At 40.0% G+C, this 3,712-nt stretch overlaps 1 pseudogene; it reads right to left on the bottom strand.

The window, feature by feature from the left end:
- Positions 1-363: 363 nt before the first annotated feature.
- On the bottom strand, positions 364-481 carry LOC137501128 (5S ribosomal RNA; annotated as a pseudogene).
- Between the last annotated feature and the right edge of the window lie 3,231 nt (positions 482-3,712).

Genomic DNA, 3,712 nt, shown 5'->3' with positions numbered 1-3,712 from the left:
AAGGTTCAGTCTGGTGGCATGGTTGCGATAGATGCGTCTAGACTCAAAGATTTTTTAGAGTTACCTTTTTGTATTCCTGTTTGTAAAGAGAAGGAAGTTCGTGAGGCCTTATCCACGATCACCACCAATATTGCTTATCCTGCATCTGCAGTGAGGTTTTTTTTTATGGAGGTGAGCCCTCTGGTAACCACGTTAAACGTGTTTAGAGCAGTCGGTTTCATTTATATTACACAGTGGGGCATCTGTTGTCTTTTAAGCATAGTGAAGAACATTCCTTGTGTCAACATATTTCCGAGCTGTCCGGTGAGGTGAACCAGTTGTTACCTGGGTTTGTTACTGGCAAGAGTGACTATGTTGCCCCATTAACTATGAGTACGGTGTTCCCAAGCGGTCACCCATCCAAGTACTGACCACGCCCAATGTTGCTTAACTGCGGTGATCGGACGAGAACCGGTGTATTCAACATGGTATGGCCGTTGGCAACTATGAGTACGGAAGAGGACCCGAATAAGTCTTCTGTTAGTGGGGAATCTGTTGAGCAACAACGGTCTTCTGCCCCATCTGAAGAGATAGCCAATACTGTAGGCAATCAACAGCATTTTACACCATTTTTTGATTAGTAATGCCGCTTTCGAACGACCTCACCCTCCGGTAATATCCCCAGGATTTATCAGTTCACCCCGACCTTAGCATGTTGCTTAACACGCTGTATTAAATGTTTGAATACAGGCATGCAACTCGCATAAATTCATAAAGGAATCGTGAATCTATTACCAGTTTCCGTGCGAAGTACGGGTACATATGCTAGTCTTCAATATATTTTATGATCATGATAAATTTGCCTGTGGCCACATCGTAATCCAGTGTTAAACTTCTTGTTCTTTTTAAAATTTTTCTTATTGGCTGCTGAACACTTGCGCGCCATTCCATATTGATTCTCTTCCCTTTGTCTCGTAAACTAGGAGAAATACTGTATAGTGCTTACTGATGCAGAGTGGGTGTGCAATTAAGTGATCTATACATGTTTTGGAGTGAAATGTTATGTTTTTGGGAATATTAATATAATGAAGGAATGTAGTTTTGCACATTACGTTAGTTTAGTATTTACGACATTAGTTACACAGCGTATTCAGATACATATGTCTATTATTGCGTGTTTATTCGGGGGATATGTATAGTCGTCTTATCTAATTTTGTACATGAGGATCTGTAGATTGCTAAAATGGGGTGTGAATCATACATAATTATATATTTGATACATATGGTCCTTTCATTTGAGGATAGCAGTGTATGTATCACAGATATCTTATCGTAAATGTTTGAATGAATGTAGGTTTAAAACCCTCATGAGTTAAATTAACAAGTGGAGCAAATTGTTAATTAGAATTTGGTGGTTTTTAAAATGTACCATCTTCAGTACCCGTCGTCGAGTAGACAATCATATACAATGTACAAAGCAACTTCCCGCCAATATTCAGGCATGCCGTTTCACTCGGGACGCAGCAGTAATGCTATCTATCGGAGATGAGCGGAAGAGACAAATCACATCACAACAAAAATGTAATGTTATTGTGCATCAGTTTTATGAGCTCTCGATATTTCAGGTCATCACATTCAGTTTTCTTCCGACTCTGGGATATTATGGCATCCAATGTGAGGGAGTCCTTCCTTCAAGACTCCCTCTTGTCTTATTCACCAAGCGACCGCTCCTTCACGACTTTTTCTAATTTTTTATAATGATTGTCATATTTTCCTTGTCGATACGGACCGATGAACACACAGCTTTACACATTAAGGCAAACATGAAAAGAAATCGCCAGTTAACGTGATTAAAAGTTATTTCCATGTTAGCAATGCTTGGCGTTTATGTGGACAAAGCAACAAAAGTCTAAATTCATGAACTCTATTATCATAGTCGGTTATGAAACGGGAATGTCACAGCAAAAGTAGAAGATTGACGAATCAGAAGCCACGATGCTCGGACTGCGGGTATAAAAGTAGCTAAACAGATTTCACACTGAGAACCAGTCGTGGTGTAAACATGAGCACGTGATTGCGTGAACGTTTATTGGTTTGTGCTGCCGCGGGATTCCTACGCGGACAGATAAAACTAGTTCGTAAGCCACATCATGGCTAATGCGATCCTACACGCAAAATGTCCGAAATGTAATTCTTCGAATAATTTAAGTCAGAAATATATACAAAAAACTATTTGTATTGATTGTTTTTCAATATTAACAAGCATTTCGAATTCAGGAGCGCCTGGGTGTATGCACTCATGCTTGACCCGCCATTTCCTAAGCTGTGAGGTAGGGAAGCGAGCAGATACAGTGAGTTAGACATTAGTTGCTCTTGTGCAATACCCATTGCCGAGTTGAATTCATTAAGCATCGCAAAGTGACGAAAAGACAATTGTATTGTATGTGTTTCATAAATGTTGTGAAAATACCAGGCTTTAGCTTTAAAGGATATTGCGATATTGATATCCGAGTTCACTGGTCTTTCGGAGTGGAAAATTCCGCGCGCAGCGAACGGCTGCACCAAAGATTCTTAACAACACCACCGGAAAAATCGATGAAGCGCCGACTAGGAAGGAGTCCATCCTTTATCATATTCTGATGGGGTAAAATACTGCACTTTTTATTGTTAAAGATTGTCTTTTCTATGCTATAAGTTCCCCTCTAGAATTGTATTTTATTGACATATTAAATGTTGTCATTGATTTGTATTTACGTTTCCAGATCAAATCTAATTTTCTTTTCTGATACGGTAAATATCCAGATATCATTTGCCATTCCACTGTTGATTATTTGTAGCGGACAGTGATTATAATTTGTCTCGTAATCCGCATCACAACTGTGTGTCAACTACATGTTGACATCAGTGGTATCTGGCAACAGTCTGTGCAGAACTAACTCTGATGTAATCGCCGCAATTAAGTGATGTAACAACAGTTCCAAGACAACCCACGTTCTTCCTGCCATGCGCTCGGGAGTAGACCAGTGATTCTCCAATCAGAGTTCAGAAGGCGGGTGGATATATACACAATATTCTTTCTTTACATATGGTTCGGGTCTCTCGGTGATGGCAGAATAGTTGAGTTAGCTTAAATCAGTGTCTGTGTGTATTTCCGGTTGCCAAGGTGTGCGGGCCAGCTGTGGAAGATATCGGTTAGAGATCGTTACTGTGTTCGGCAGACTGCCAATGGTAGTTGTGTTTACGGAAAGTACAAGTGTTCGCGTCTATTGAGGTACAAAATTCTAAGTGTAGGAAGTGGAAACTTTGAACTCTATTTTTTGCGAGATAGGAAGTGATGCAATATTTTGAGTCGTCAACAGCTGATAGACTTGTGTATTAAAACTTTGAACAGTTCGAGTAATTAACTTTCTTGAAAACAGGACTAGAGTCTCGGAGTGAATAATCATAAATTATCAACTTGCATAAATTGGGCGAACTCACCACATAATAGTTTATCGTCGTATTATTGTACATATTCAGGGAACTGATAGTTCAGTTACAAATGAGACCATTTGACTCATATCAATCTTTTGCAACGAACAGTGTCATAATAATTTCTGATCCGGGAGATAGTAGGTTCGAATCCCACTATCGGCAGCCCTGAAGATGGTTTTCCGTGGTTTCCCATTTTCACACCAGGCAAATGCTGGGGCTGTACCTTAATTAAGGCCACGGCCGCTTCCTTCCACCTCCT

The sequence above is a fragment of the Anabrus simplex genome, chromosome 5 (genome assembly GCF_040414725.1).
Source record: "Anabrus simplex isolate iqAnaSimp1 chromosome 5, ASM4041472v1, whole genome shotgun sequence".
Classification (NCBI taxonomy): domain Eukaryota; kingdom Metazoa; phylum Arthropoda; class Insecta; order Orthoptera; family Tettigoniidae; genus Anabrus; species Anabrus simplex.
This window is presented reverse-complemented; position numbering and strand designations above follow the sequence as displayed.